Source organism: Heterodontus francisci, chromosome 7, assembly GCF_036365525.1.
Source record: "Heterodontus francisci isolate sHetFra1 chromosome 7, sHetFra1.hap1, whole genome shotgun sequence".
NCBI lineage: Eukaryota > Metazoa > Chordata > Chondrichthyes > Heterodontiformes > Heterodontidae > Heterodontus > Heterodontus francisci.
In genome coordinates, this window is record NC_090377.1 from 98,948,573 (window position 1) to 98,963,595 (window position 15,023).

The 15,023-nt window shown below is 45.6% G+C and overlaps 1 long non-coding RNA gene across 1 annotated transcript; it reads right to left on the minus strand.

Annotated features, from left to right (window-relative positions):
- Positions 1-398: 398 nt before the first annotated feature.
- On the minus strand, positions 399-14,736 carry LOC137371754 (uncharacterized). Its single transcript, XR_010975282.1, has 5 exons — positions 14,660-14,736; positions 7,425-7,700; positions 6,393-6,454; positions 642-792; positions 399-474 (listed from the first exon to the last, which is right to left on the minus strand). It is a non-coding gene; the product is annotated as an uncharacterized lncRNA (long non-coding RNA).
- Positions 14,737-15,023: the final 287 nt, after the last annotated feature.

Consider the following 15,023-nt stretch of genomic DNA (forward strand, 5'->3'; position numbering starts at 1 on the left):
CAAGTAACTCCCAGTTAGAAATTTGGGGCTGAATCTTAACAGGGTCGGACTGCATTGGCAGGGGGTGGGGGGGGATATTCGGGTTTCCCTTTATGCTATGGAGGTTTGGCTCCTCAGTGTGTACAGTTTTGCTTTGGCAGCTTCCACTCCAGGAAGTCAGCCTGATTGACAGACTTGGCTTCCAGTCAGGCAGGGAACACTCTGGAGCAGGTCAGAACTGCAGCCAAATTGCCTGTTGCTGCTAGTGGGGCCTGGCCCAATCCCTGACCCCATGGAGTGGGGTTCTGTTCCCCAATCTGGTGTGGGGGAAGGTGTATGGTGAAGTGGGTCTGACTGGGGATGGGGGGGGGCAGGGTGGGATGGAGAGCTTGGGGGGCTGTGGGGTAGCACTGACCTTCTCCCGAAGCTATCTTCGCCTCTCTTCAGCTTCTGGGCTTCCCGAGACCTGGGAAAGCCGTCTGGCCAGGGTTAAGCCTGTAAAAAAGGTTAAATCAGAGGCTATGAGCCTCATTAAAATACTGAAGAGGCCAATTCATCTCCTGGGAGTGGGTTGGCTGCCTCCCCTTTGCCCTGCCTCTGCTAAACCTGGGAGTGGGTGGGTTGGAGGCAGGTTTGAGATTTTTAAAGTTTTAACATCTCACCTGATCTCAAAACCCCGATTTTTGAAGGTTAAGATTCAGGCCTCTGTTTCAGGCTTTTATACTTTTAGTTCAAATTGGTAGCTCTTTTCGAGAGCCTCCTCAGGTAAGATGGGCGAAATGGCCTCCTTCTGTGTTGTATGGTTCTCTTCTTCTAGAAATAATGAAAAAATTTACAAGGATAACTATTAAATTAGAATATGTTGTCTTTTCCATTCAAAATATTATGCTTCTTTTATGTTTCCTATTTATGGAATAAATAACGAGAAGACACCCTGTGAGTGCTCAATGCATGCAATATTTATCCTATTTGTGGATACGATTGATTAACATACAAGAGGTACGTTAGCAAGGCCCAGTCAGGAGAAATGGTTTTTGTTGGCTGATTCTGCAAGCTACAGGAATTCATGTTAGCTCAGGATGCAAAAGGGGACATGCCGAATGTATTACGTCTCAAAGCAATCCTTGGCACCATTCTGTTGAAATATCATTCTATTCAGTTTGGTCAGTTTGACTCTGTGCTCAAGTACACACAGGCTGGAAGATGTCACTATACTTGGTTGGGGACCATCTAACACTAGCGGTTTGATTAATAGGTTTAAACAGCCAAGCTATTCAATTTGAATTTATGACTCACAGGAGATTCAGACTTGGTTCACGAATATGTCTGTGTTTGAATACTGCGAGCGGCAGTCAATTTAATGTAGCAATGACAGATTCAATTTTCTGCCTTTTCCACAGCAGCAACCCTTGGGCACAAAGGCCGTCTGGATATCCCCAGTGTCCAGGGTTGCTACAGACCTTGGGAGGATTTAAGTGTCAAAGTATTCCCAAAAGTGGGAATTTGGTTTCAAATAACAGCAATAGCAGTAAAAGATCTGGAGAAGGTCTTAGGCTGATAATACAGGTGGAATTAAACTACAACTAGAGTCCCCAGCTGAGGTGGGAACCCTGTTGGCACTGTAAATAGTGTAGGTGCTTGACTACAATATGAAAATATACCTAACCCCAGTATTTGGAAGGAAGTCCAGGGCCCAACGCTGGGACCAGTTGCTCCAGATTTGCCTTCAAACGGCCTCCCCCTGAAATTTCAGCCCTCCACTCTGGTTCATAGGGGACACAGGGTCCCTTTACAGACTGATCACTGATCATAGAATCATAGAAAGTTATAGCACAGAAGGAGGCCATTAAGTCGACAAGTAGCCATTCAGCCTAATCTCGCTTTCCAGCTTTTGTTCCATAGCCTTGTAGGTTACAGCACTTCAAGTGCAATTCCAAGTACTTTTTAAATGTTATAAACACTTCTGCCTCTACCACTCTTTCAGGCAGTGAGTTCCAGATCCCCACCACCCTCAGTTGAAAAAGATTTCTCCCGAATCCACCCTAAACCTCCTACTTCTTACCCTAAATCAATGCCCCCTGGTTATGGACCCTTCAACCAAGGGGAAGAGGACCTTTCTGTCCACTCTATCTAATAATTTTATACACCTCAATTAGGTCTCCCCTTAGCCTCCCCTGTTCCAAAGAAAACAACCCTCGCCTGTCCAATCTTTCCTCAGAACTAAAATTCCCCAGTCCAGGCAACATCCTCGTAAATCGCCTCTGTACCCTCTCTAGTGCAATCACATCTTTCCTACAGTGTGGTGACCAGAACAGCATGTATAACTCCAGCTATGGCCTAACTAGTGCTTTATACAATTCCAGCATAACCTCCTAGCTCTTGTCTTGTATGCCTGAGCTAATAAAGGCAAGTATCTGGTATGCCTTCTTGACCACCTTATCTACCTGACCAGCCACCTTCAGGGAACTGTAGACATGCACTCCAAGGTCCCTCTGTTCCTCTACACTTGTCAGTATCCTACTTTTTATTGTGTATTCCCTTGCCTTATTAGCCTTCTCCAAATGCATCACCTCACACTTCTCCGGATTGAACTCTATTTGCCACTATTCCGCCAACCTGACTAGTTCATTGATATCTTCCTGCAGTCTACAGCTTTCCTCTTCATCATCAAAAACAGAACGAATTTTAGTATTGTCTGCAAACTTCTTAATCACAGCCTCTACATTCAAGTCCAAATCATTGATGTATACTACAAAAAGCCAGGGATCTAGTACTGAGTCCTGTGGAACCCCACTGCAAACAGCATTCCAGTCACAAAACACCCATTAACCATTACCCTTTGCTTCCTGCCTCTGAGCCAATTTTGGATTCAACTTGCCACTTTGCCTTGGATCCCACGGGCTTTTGCTTTTGTGACCAGTCTGCCATATGGGACCTTATTAAAAGCCTTGCTAAAATCCATATAGATGACATCAAATGCACTACCCTCATCGATTCTCCTTGTTGCCTCCTCAAAAAATTCAATCATGTTAGTCAGACATGACCTTCCCTTAACAAATCTGTGCTGACTGTCTTTGATTAATCCATGTCTTTCTAAATGAAGATTTATCCTGTCCCTCAGAAATTTTTCCAATAGTTTTTCCACCATTGAGGCTAGGCTGACTGGCCTGTAATTACTCAATTTATCTCCTTCTCCCTTTTTAAACAATGGTACAACATTAGCTGTTCTCCAGTTCTTGGGCACCAGAGAGGATTGGAAAATAATGGTCAGAGCCTCCGCTATTTCTTCTCTTGCTCCACTTAACAGCCTAGGATACATTTCATCTGGGCCTGGGGATTTATCCACTTTCAAAGATGTTAAACCCCTTAATACTTCCTCTCGCACTATGTTAATTTCATCTAATATTTCACACTCCCTGATTGCAATGTCTACTTCATTCCTCTCTTTTGTGAAAACAGATACAAAGTATTCATGAAGAACCATACGAATGTCCTCCACCTCCACACACAGGTTACCCTTACAGTCCCTAATTGGCCCGACTCTTTCTTTAGTTGTTGAAGCCAAGAAGCACAGCTTGGCAAAAAAACTGACACAGATGTGACCAGGTGACATATCAACAAGGCACAGCCTGAAACATGTCTAATAAGGAAAAGTGTTTCATATTAAGAGAGAAGAAAGAACTTTCACGATCTCCGGATGTTCGAAAGCACTTTACAGTCAATGAAATACTTTTTAAGGGTAGTCGCTGTTGTAATGAAGGAAATGCGGCAGCCAATTTGTACACAGCAAGCTCCCGCTAACAGCAATGAGATAATGAGCAGACCATCTGTTCTAGTGATTTTAGCTGAAGGATAAATATTAGCTTGGACATTGGGGAGCACTTGCCTGCTCTTCTTCAAAAGAGGACCATGGGATCATTTACATCTACCTTAGCAGGCAGATGGGGCTTTTTTTTAACATCCCATCTGAAAGATGACATCTCAGACACTGCAGTACAGAACTGAAATGTTAGTCTAGATTGTATGCTCAAGTATCTGGAATGGGACTTGAAGCTACAACTTTCTGACTCAGAGTTAAGAATGTTACCTCTGAGCCAAGGCTGACACCTACTTCTGAATTTGATTGCTGGCTTCTGGAAGCACACAAAGGACTTGGAGAAAATGCACTTTATTTAGCCCCCACAAACTCCGGCAAGTTCAGCACAGGAGGATACCAGTGGGCAGGATCCCTACATTACTGTCACAAACACGTCCCAAGGACTTTCAGGACAAGAAGAAGCAGTCAACATAGATTCATCAGAATGATGCCAGGGATCAGAAACTGTAGTCATGAGGATGGACTTGAGAAATTAAGTCCTAGAGCAGAGAAGGCTGAAGAGATTTCATCAAGATTTTTAAAATTAAGAAGAGTTTTGACAAAGTGAATAGGGGAAGTCTAATTCCTTGGGATAGTGAGTCACTAAGGAGGGGCCATTAGTTTAAAAGTACCAAAGTATAGAATTTTTTTGCTATTGAATGGCTGAATCAAATATATTTTAAAGGGAAATTGGGTAAATATTTGAAGCAGAGAAAGATACAATGCTATGAGGAGAGATCATGGTGGGATTAGTTTAGGATTGTTTCATCAAAGAGCCACCACAGACACAATGGGATGAATGGCCTCCCTCTGTGCTGTAAACCTCTATACTTCTATGCAAAGACTCCCAAAACAGCCTCTTCCACCAGGTGTTGTGCTGCAATGCTCCTCAAGCCACCACTCATTCCAAGGATGATGGCATACTTCCTATTCTAATGAGAACACTGTACATATGGGTTGTGCAATCCTTCGCACTGTGTTCAAAGCTCCCAGCCACATTCCTCAATGATTCTAATGATCTCTCATACTCTGAATGAATCCTACTTTTAAAAACTAGGCATCACAAGTCAGGATCCTTGCCCTTATCAGCTGGGGATGCAGGCAAAATGATCTGTGGTCAGGTATGTCCTGCTCCTGCTGTGCCACCTGCACTTGCTTTTGTTCAATTGAAATCCACGGTTTACTCAGTGTACTGCTCTCAAGTTGGCTACTTAAATTCTTTGGAGTGTATAGATCTATGTTTCTGCTTGTCAGAGTGGGATGGAGTGAACAGTTGCACAATTGAACAGGGTGGCACAGTGGTTAGCACTGCAGCCTCACAGCTCCAGTGACCTGGGTTCGGTTCTGGGTACTGCCTGTGTGGAGTTTGCAAGTTCTCCCTGTGATCCTGTGGGTTTCCATCGGGTACTCCAGTTTCCTCCCACTGCCAAAGACTTGCAGGTTGATAGGTAAATTGGCCATTGTAAATTGTCCCCAGTGTAGGTAGGTGGTAGGAGAATGATAGGGAATATGGGATTAATGTAGGATTAATATAAATGGGTGGTTGATGGTCGGCACAGACTTGGTGGACTGAAGGGCCTGTTTCAGTGCTGTATCTCTCTCCCTCTCTCTCTCTATAAAGCACTTCATAACTCAAGTTCTAAGGGTCCTGATACAGCTTCTTCTTGCAGACATTAAAGGTGTCAGCAACACATCCTCCTAACAACAAATAGCCCTCCCCAAAAGAGCCAGCATGGATCTAGTGATCACTTGCAATTCTTTTGCGGAGTGGAGCCAAAAAAGTTGCTGTACAAACTCCGAGCTGGAGCCGTGCCTCTTATTTCTCTTTCTGTTGCTTCCCAATCTCAAAAAAGGGGTCAGAATTTGTAAGACATTGGGATCTGCTTTGGTAGTCATCCTCGCCCCCTTGTTATTTGCTGTCTTCTCCTCTGAACGTGGAAGCATTTGTTGAAAAGCTAAGATTGGTGGTATCAAAACTCGCAAGGAGTTCAGATATAAGTGAATTTTTAACGGTGTGATAAGTCTTAATTATTGCCAAACAACCCCACTGGCATTGAAAATTTAATTTTACAAGTTTGGAGCCTCATTCATTCTGATTTTTATTATAATTGGAAATTTCTAAAAAGCTAAGTCTCTTATCTCTCTCTTAATTCCATCTTTCTTTTCAGCACGGTATTTCACTTTCTGAAAATGGTTTTACATTGAATTAAATATTCTACTTTACATTTCTGGTTTATTTTCTTTTTTCAGGATGTCGGCGTCACTGCCAAGGCCAGCATTTATTGCCCATCCCTAACTGGCCTTGAGAAAATGGTGTTGACAACTGAGTGACTTGCTGGGCCATTTCAGAGGGCAGTCAAAAGTCAACTGCATTGCTATGGGTCTGGGATCACATATAGATCAGACTGGGTAAGGATGGCAGGTTTTTTTTCCCAGAAGGACATTAATGAACCAGCTAGGTTTTTATGACAATCTGGTAGTTTCATGGTCACCAATACTGATAATAGTTTATTTTTAATTCTAGATTTATTTAATTAGCTGAAGTTAAATTTCTTACCTGTTGTGGAATTTGAAATAAAAACAGAAAGTGCTGGAAATACTCAGCTGGTCAGGCAGCATCTGTGGAGAGAGAAGCAGAGTTAACGTTTCAGGTCTGTGACCTTTCATCAGAACTGGCAAAGGTTAGACAAGAATTAGGTTTTAAGCAAGTGAAGCGGGGGGAGGGGGGAGGGTGTGGTCGTTGGCGGGGAAGAGAACAAAAGCAAAGGTGTGTGATAGGGCAGAGGGCAGGAGAGATTAAATAACAAAGCTGTCGTGGGACAAAGGCAAAGAGTGTGTTAATGCTTGTGGTGAAAGACAAAGCATTAATCCAGCGAGAGTGTTAATGGCAGAATAATGAACAGCTCTGTCCACATGAAAGACAGGCACATGGTTAAAAAAATAAAAGAAAATAATAAAAAAAAAAGAAAAATATAACAAAAGGCCAGTCACGCTCTGAAATTGTCGAACTCAATGTTGAGTCCGCAAGGCTGTAGAGTGCCTAATCAAAAGATCAGGTGCTGCTCCTCGAGCTTGCATTGATGTTCACTAGAACACTGCAGCTGGCCAAAGACAGAAGTGTGGGCATGAGAGCGGGGCGGGGGGTGGGTGCGGGGGGGGATTGTTGTTGGTGGTTGTTGAAATGGCAAGCAACCGGAAGCTCAGGGTCATGCTTTTGGACTGAGCAGAGGTGTTCCACAAAGTGGTCACCCAATCTGCATTTGGTCTCCCCAATGTAGAGGTCACTGCATTGTGAGCAGCAAATACAGTATACTAAATTGAAGGAAGTACAAGTAAATCACTGCTTCACCTGGAAGGAGTGTTTGGGGCCATGGATGTGTGGCGAGAGGAGGTAAAAGGGCAGGTATTACACCTCCTGCTATTGCATGGGAAGGGGGTGAGGTGTCAGGGGTGATGGAGGATTGGACCAGGATGTTGCGTAGGGAACAATCCCTACGGAGTCCTGACAGGGGAGGCGAAGGGAAGATGTGTCTGGTAGTGGGATCACACTGGAGGTGGTGGAAATGGTAGTGATGAAATTTGAACTCACGTCTCCAGATTATTAGTTAAGGCCTCTGAATTACTATCCATAAAAGAACAACAATGCTACTGCCGCTGACTTTGCACGGCTCAGTGAGGATTCTTCAATCGGATTGGATGAAGAGACATGATGTTGCTTGCTCTGCTCACAGATGTCACAGATCCCCTGTAGATGGCGCCTCACTGAATAGGATCTCTAAATACCATAAATGGTCACACAAATACCCAAGAGACTGATAGCCCAGTGACATCTCTCTCCAAAATGGAGGGTGGATGTCAATTGCACCTGTTGGAGAAATATCAAATTCAGAACGTGGTTGGAATATATTCCTTTGATACTGTGAATATACACAGATAACTCATAACAATAATAAAATCCAAACAGAAGTGATGAATTGTCCAAGTATTAATATCTGTTGCTAAAAGGTCTCATTTTCATCATAGAAGATGCAATGTCATTAAAATTGACTCTCCAAGTGTCAGTTTGTGAACTGGGCAGTACAGCCCTGGATTCATTTTTGATTCTTGCAATCTCAGGTAAGTAGAAGTAATGTTTATTTACTAACTAAATGAGAATGCAAAATGTGCAGTCAGTGCGCTATTGCTCTCTTGATGCGAAGGTGGATTAGCTATAAAGCATCTGCAGAATGACATTAAGAATTAGATGAATGTTCAGCTGCTATTTCAAACCAGACTTTATTAAACTCTTTCCCTTTCCAGGCCTACACCCCTCTGAGATCTTTGCGGTCCTCCAGTCCTCTTACACATCCCAGATTTTTATTGTTCTATTATTGGCGGCTATGTCTTCAGCTGTCTAGCCCTAAGCTCTGGAATTGCCTCCCTAAATCATTCTGCCTCACCACCTCTCTTTCTTCCTTTAAGACACTCGTTGAAAGCTACAGCCTTTGATCAAGCTTTTGGTCATCTGTGGCAATACCTCCTTATGTGGTTTGGTGTCAAATTGTGCTTGATAAGATTCATGTAAAGTACTCTTGGTCCGTTTTTACTATGTTGAAGACACTACATAAATGGACGTTATTGTCATGAAGTAAATGGGAACTGGGGTGATGGTCTGTTTTAGGGTATGTTGTTCTGTACCTGTGTTTAAAGTTGTCAAGATATTACACATACAAATTGAAACACTGCACAAAAGTTGGGCAAAAACATGCTTTAATATTTTTGACAGAAAATTCAGGAACTACACAGCAGATCCCTCGGCATTTGGAAACACAAAAGAAGGATCAATATTTTGGGTGAAATCTATGAGCTTTGGAAACCTTTACAAATGAGTAACTGGAGTAATTTTTTTCTCTTTTCTAGTATTGTCAGTCTATCTCTGAGACCTTCCTTGCAAATCAATTTTGCTTTGTTCTTTACAAGAATTCACCCAGTTCCATCAAACTAATACTCAACTTTATTGGAACATTGCTAGAATAAGGGAACTTACTTCTGGCAACACACCAGAACTGTCTGTGCCAGCCATGCGTATACTGTTCACACTAGCAGTTCATTGGTATTTTCAAGTCCACATAAATTTTGCAGATGTAATGTGTCCATTATCATGTTGTAGATGTCATAAAGTATTATGACAAAAAGAGGTTGATTTCACGGCTATGGGCTAGCCTTGAGCATAACAGCTTGTGGGACACCTGACACAGGACTAGAGTAGTGCTGTGGTAAGAGCTATCTGATGGAGATGATAGGATGAGTAATCTGCTTTTAATCACTCAGATTGTTTCCATTAATAATGTTTTATTTCAGCATCTTCTGTCTTTAATAGAACACATGGGAAAACTTTGCCAAGAGCTTTGGTTACAACATATGGTGGCTGTTTGGAAACCAGCACCATCAACAAGAGTGGGCGAAAACCTTTAATTCATTCATTAATACAAAGTTACAATGGCAGCAATTGGCACTGATGATAAAATAAGTTTACTCTAGAGAAAAAAGTTTATCCTGGAGGGGTCTGCTCAGCAGGCAAAAAAAATTTCAGAAGGATGTGGCTTTCTAAACACCGGTTCCTAGAGAGACCACCAGTGACAGGGATGAGTTAAATGCAGGGCTTGGCTTCACAAGCATTTAGATACAAGAACAATTGCACAGTGATGTGGTTTGTCTTTGAGAAAAAGACTGTTTTCAAATATCTGAAATTCCAAAGCGCATTAATAATGTCAACTTCTGTGTAGAGAATGCAATTATTTAAGTGCATGGCAAAAAAAGTGTGTGCAACCTGAGGGATTATTTTGTGGTGAGAGAACGATATAGTGCTTGTTTGCTTTGGAGATGAACACCCCAGCCCAAGGATTAAACTTAAAAGGTCTGTGGCCATCTTTGAAGCTGTCAAAAAGTCAACTACACATTGCTGACAAAGGGTTTTTTAAAAATAATTTTACGATTTAAACTGTGATATAGGGCAGAATTTTACCAGCCCTGTGGAGGTGGGAATGGAGGTCGTGCGCCGGTAAAATAGTGTGAGCCCGCGTCGGGCTGGCTTCCCGATGTCTTCCCGTCACCAACCAATTTTACCAGAAGTGGCGGCAGGATGGATCAGTGGCTGACAGATTGGCAGCAGGCAGACAATTAAGGCCATTACACAGCCAATCATCAGGTATTTTCCAACTTTTTCTAGTTTTGCCAATGGCGCATGGGATGCACGGAGGCTGACAGTCTCGCCTACACAAATGAGGTGAGATCTGGTGGAAGCTGCATTGTGGAGGGAACCGGCAGCCATACTGCGAAGCTGTCTGCAGGCTGTGTCTTCAAGAAGCGATGCTATCAAGTTGGAGGCATTGCAGAGGGCAGGGTCAAAGTAAAGTGCTGTTAGTGGAAAGATTCAGGTTCACAGCGGCCACTGGAACCAGGACAAGGTTCTTGAGAAGTCCGTACATGGGGTCAATGCTTTCAGACTTTGATTCCTCCAGTGAGGAGGAATGGCAAAAAGATGGGGATGCAGTCACATGGAGCACCTGTGCAGCAGCCAGGGGAGCTCCAGAAGGTTGAGGAAGCCATTGGATATGGACAAGGTGGGCGCAAGGGGTCAAGAGGGCAGCCTCATGGTCACAGAAGGCAACACCCAGCTCAAGGCGTGTACTGTCAGGCTCAGCTTCAGGAAGATGTCCGAGCATCAATGTCTGTGAAGACTGTGTCTCCCTGGGGAGGTGGTGGTGGAGCTGTGTGGTATGCTGGAGCAGGGGTTAGTGCCAATTTGGGAAGTGTTGGACACCCAATGCCTGTAGTCTTAAAGGTGACATTGGCACTCAACTTTTTCACCTTTGGTTCGTTCCAGGAATCGTCTGCAGATCTATGTAGCATCTTTCAGCCAATAGCCCAGCACTATATAAAGGAGGTTACAGATGCCATGTACCATCGGGCTGGCCAATATATCAAGCTCACAGCCAATTAGGCAGTCAGGCCAAGGAGGCAGTCGGCTTTGGGTCCATGGCTGGATTTCCCCAGGTGCAGGGGGTCACTAACACAGGGGTGCATGTGGGGCCTGAAAGGGCTGAGGAGGGGCAGACTGAAGGCAATGGGGGCTCCTCTCAACGCGCTTTGATAGCTGCAGGAAGATGCTTGGCCCTTTGAAAGTGACACTAATGCTGTATGCTGATGACTGAGGCAGTCCCTGCACAGATACAGGTGGCCCAGAATGTGCCAGGCCCCGGTAGGGCTCAGGCACCCAGCGGACACAGGCCACGGCCATCTCATGCACCAGAGCAAGGAAATCAGCAGTCTGCCCCACATCAACTCCAGGTGCAGGGAGAGGACCCTGCAGAAGTGACCATAAGCAAACATGCAAATATATGGACTAATACTTGGGGTTTCATTGGGTGATAATTTGTTAAATGCAGAAGCCTTTAATGTTTAATGAGAGTTGAAGATCTCGACATGCATTGTATTTATTTTTATGTAACAGTTGACAGAGACCAGATGTGGAATCAAATAGATGGTTGGTATGTAAAATAGAGAGCCTCATGAGCACCTGTGTTGACAGAAGTAAAGGCCTGCTCAGGTTGGGAAAAAGAACCCGACCTGAACCTGACCAATCCACAGTGGACCTGAGCCCAACCCAACCCGAGTCCCTCCAATTTCGCCTCGAGCCCGACCTGACCCGAATCCGACCCCACTTGGCCCGGCCCGAGCCCACTCGACCATCCCTTTACTTACTTTCTGACTGGGAAGCTCCCCGAGCACAACCCGAACTCTGCCTGACCCAACCCGAGCCTGAAAGCCAGACCCGGAAGAGGGGCCCGACTCGACCCGACCCGATCTCGACACATGCCGGCGGGTCTGTCGGGTTTGGGTCGGGTAGCAGTCCTTCAGACAGAAGGCCTTGGTATATAGTGCTGATGGGCAGAGAGGGATGGTAAGGGTCTCTCAGGAAAGGTCAGCAAGGCTGCCTCTGGGAGAGAACGTCTTGGTTCGATTGTCCATTGCACTGTCCTCAAGTGAAGCATCTTCTGATCAAAGTCGCAAATCTCCCTGTCACACATGTCACTGTCCTGGGAGCGGCACCATCTTTATTGGCTGGCACCTGTTGAGGTGAGGTTGGAGTGTCTCTGGAGTGTCAGGTTGTGCAATGTGCAGCAGATGACAATGATGCTGGATACTCTTGAGGGTGAATAATGAAGGGTCTATCGAGGTATCTAAACCTCATCTTCAAAAGGTCAATGGTTTGCTCGATGGTGGCCCTTGTATTCATATGGCAGTGGTTGTATGTGTCCTCTGCCTGTGTGTTGAGGTTTCATACAGGGATCACTGCATTCCCCCTGTCGCCCAGTTCAGCCATGAAGATGTTTGGGTGGCTCGAGGAGCTGAGGCAATTGGGACTGTCTAAGGACGTAGGAGTCATGGCAGCTTCCCAGAAACCTCAAGCATGATCCAGTTCTGGTGGTCGCAGACGACTTGAACATTGAGCGAGTTGAACCTCTTCCTGTTCACAAAGGTGCCTGGCTACTTTGTCAAAGGGGCCAAGGATCTTCCTGCAGCTATCAAAGTGCCTTGAGAGGAACCCCCATTGCCTTCAGTCTGCCCATCCTCAGCCCTTTCAGGATCCACTTGCACCCCCATGGTTGCCTGGAGTGGTTCAGCTCCTGGCAATAGGGAGGTGTGTGGCTGGTCCATCTCACCCACCCATTGCTCTGTGAATGAGGCTACGCTATGGAGGTCTATGCTCAACCCCTGTAGCCACTCAGTGCTATGCTTAATGTGTCTCTCCATGAGGGTCACCACGGTTTCAGTGGAGTACACCCTGTATTCACATGCCAGAAATATTAAGCCACTCACAGCATCGATGGACTGCTCCATCATTTTCACATGTAACTGCACTGCCCCTGGAAACTCTGACAGATGTTCACACATTTGACACTGCTGCTGAAGCATTTGCTGCTTGCTGATGACACCTGAGGCTCGCCATCTGCATGGAGCTAAGCATCGCTGGGCCACATCTCACTCCTCCGAGGGGACGTGGCCACACCTGTCACAGTCTCCGTTACTGCCTCCTGTACGTCTGTACAGTGCTCACCAGATTGTGCCACCATTGTACACGTGCAACAAAGCCACTGATGTGAGTGTGTCTGCGCTGGTGGAGGATGCACTGGAATAAAGTGACGCAGTGTCCTGAGATGGCGTTACATCCTCTGAGATTTCCAGTTTAGCAGGAGCCCTGGTCTGTTCCTCATCTGCTGCTGTCCCTGATGAAGACATGACTTAAGTGAAACAGCTGCTCCTTCAACCAGCTCCTGGTGCCTCACCTTGATAAGGAGCTTCCAGTGGCATTAAAGGTCCACACAGTTGCCACAGCCCACACAAGGTCTAGGGAAGGATGGTTATAACCATCTCTTTACTCACACCCCACAGCTTCCACTGAATGCCCTCAGCAACAAGCTGCCCTGCCGTAACTCATCCAATGTCCATGACCACCTTCTCCATCAGTATCACCATGGCGATGAAAGGCACTCCACTGATCATTCACTGACAGTCCATCCATTCTGAACGTGCTTCACCTACAAACACAGACATATGCAGTGTTAGTCCTGTCTCATGGCTGATAGATTGGTGCTGGTCACTCTGAGGCTCTGTAAATGTGCAGCACCGTGCTGATGGGATGGCATGGTGAGGCAACCATTCAGCCACCTCAATGCAGCTTTCACCCATCACTGACTATGGGGTTTAGGTGAGCATGAACTGAGTGCTTCAATGTGGATGTTGATATCAGGTGTTGCCTCCTGCATGGGTCTACCACCTGGCTTCACATTTGATGAGCACCTTTTAATTCATGCTGGGCTTGCAGTTCATAACTCTAAATGCCACTCACCTTTCCAGACCACCGCAAGTCATTAAATCTCTTCCTGTACTAGATCCAGGTTCTTGCAACCAGCTGCTGACTTTCTTTACCACCACCAGCCAGGCCTTCTTCATTAGGCTTGCTGACCTCCTCCTCCCATCTGCTAGAAACAGGACATCTCTCCTTTCTTTGACTGCCTGCAGGAGCATCTCCATGGAGGCATCACTGAATCGTGGAGTGGCCCATCCTCAATTCTGAAGCTATTCCTCCGCTGTATCCGTTGCTGTAGATCCCCGCGTTTTTACTTGTGTCTTCAGCCTGCCTGAGTACTGTGCCTTTAGCAATGTCACCTCCGTGCGAGCTGCTGGCACTAGGACCCATCCACCACCATTAATTGGCTGGGCTTCCCACCTGCTGGCCCTTAGTTGGCCCTCGCTGGTACAATCTTATATGAAGTCTCATCACCTTCCCGTGTGTGTGCTGCCAACCCGCACTTCCGCCTGATGTCGGGTCGACCGCCCAATCAGTAAAATTCAGGCCATAATGCTCCATTTTATATAACAGCCTGGGCAAACTAAAAGGCTGGAGCAAATCCTCACAAGTCAGCTGTGCTACAAATGTTAATGAACAAGCAGACACATGAAATCTTATTTTCAGAGGCCAATAATTGAAGCCATTTTTTGTAATGGCAATGTTATTTGTAAATTCTGAAGGTATTTCTCTTAACATAATTCATTTCCACCAACTGGGCTGAATTTTACCGGCCCCTCGATGCCGTGGGTTGCAGCGCGGGGGCCGGTAAAATTCTGCAGGGATCGGCCCACCTCGACCCGCGACATCGAGAAGGGCCCGCCGCATATTATCGGCGGTGGGAGAACCACAGTGCTGCCCCCCCACCGCCTGGCGGAGAGCCCTTCATCTCCATGTGCAGATTGCCAATAAATGTATGCAAAATAACTTACCTGCCCTCCCACTCCGATTTTACGGCCTCCGTTTGGCCTTCGTGCGCCTTTGGAACTCCGCACGGAGTTTCAAGGTGAGAACCTGGTGGGGAGGGGGGAGGAACAAAATTTTTCAGAGCAGGAGGGGTGGAGGAGCGGGTAAGTCAATTTTTATTGGATGTGGGGACGGTGGGAAGGGGTTGATAGGCAAAAGATTGAAGGTAGGGGGGAAAGTTCGGGCAATTGAAAAATCAATCCAGGCAATGAAATGATCATTGTGGAGGCTGGGGAAGGGCCTCCATCACTTCTTTTTATATTTCATAAAAATCAATTATATTTTCCCTTTAAAAATTATAATTATTTGTAAGGGCTTAAAGCCCTTTAC